Below are 829 nucleotides of genomic sequence, written 5' to 3' on the forward strand. Positions count from 1 at the left end.
ACAACTTGGCTATTGTAAATAATGCTGTAATGAGCATAAAAGTGCACATTTGTTTTTGAAATAATTTTGAATTTCTTTGGATAAAACCAAGAAGTGGAATTGCTAAGTCGTAGGTAGTTCTATATTTAATTTTTTTTTTCTTTAGGAGAGACAATCCTTGGTTGACCTCATAGATTGCAAGGACCTTGTCAGCTTACAATCTCTTACTTTTTATTTTATACGCCTACAGCACCTGGTCTTCCTAGGTGGTCTCCTAGCCAAGTACTAACCAGGCCTGACTCTGCTTAGCTTCTGAATTCAGACGGGATCAGGCTTATTCAGGGTAGCATGGCCATAGAGCTATTTTTAATTTTTTGAGGAACCTCCATACTGTTTTCCATAATGCTGTACCAATTTGCAATCCCACCAAAAGTGCGTGAGAGTTGCCTTTTCTCCACATCCTTGACAACACTTGTTGTTTGTTGATTTATTGATAGCAGCCTTTCTGGCAGGTATGAGGTGATATCTCATTGTGGTTTTAATTTGCATTTCTCTTATCATTAGTGAAATTGAGCATCTTTTAATGTCTATTGGCCATCTATTGGAGAAATGTGATTTCAAGCCCTTTACACACTTTTTAACTGAATTTCTTTTTAGCGTTAAGTTGAATGAATTTCTTATTTACTTTGATTATTAAGTCCCTATTGGATGTATTATTGGCAAATATCTTCTCCCATTTAGTAGGTTGCTTTTTTGTTTTGTTGATGGATTAATTTACTTCAAAATTTCTTTAGTTTGATGTAGTCCCATTTGCTTATTTTTTCTTTCATTATTCTTGTCTAAAGAGACA

General features: G+C 34.5%; 1 pseudogene; it reads right to left on the reverse strand.

Moving 5' to 3' along the window:
- Nucleotides 1-220: 220 nt before the first annotated feature.
- On the reverse strand, nucleotides 221-339 carry LOC111746690 (annotated as a pseudogene).
- Between the last annotated feature and the right edge of the window lie 490 nt (nucleotides 340-829).

This window comes from Pteropus vampyrus, unplaced genomic scaffold (genome assembly GCF_000151845.1).
Source record: "Pteropus vampyrus isolate Shadow unplaced genomic scaffold, Pvam_2.0 Scaffold197, whole genome shotgun sequence".
NCBI classification, from domain to species: Eukaryota; Metazoa; Chordata; class Mammalia; order Chiroptera; family Pteropodidae; genus Pteropus; species Pteropus vampyrus.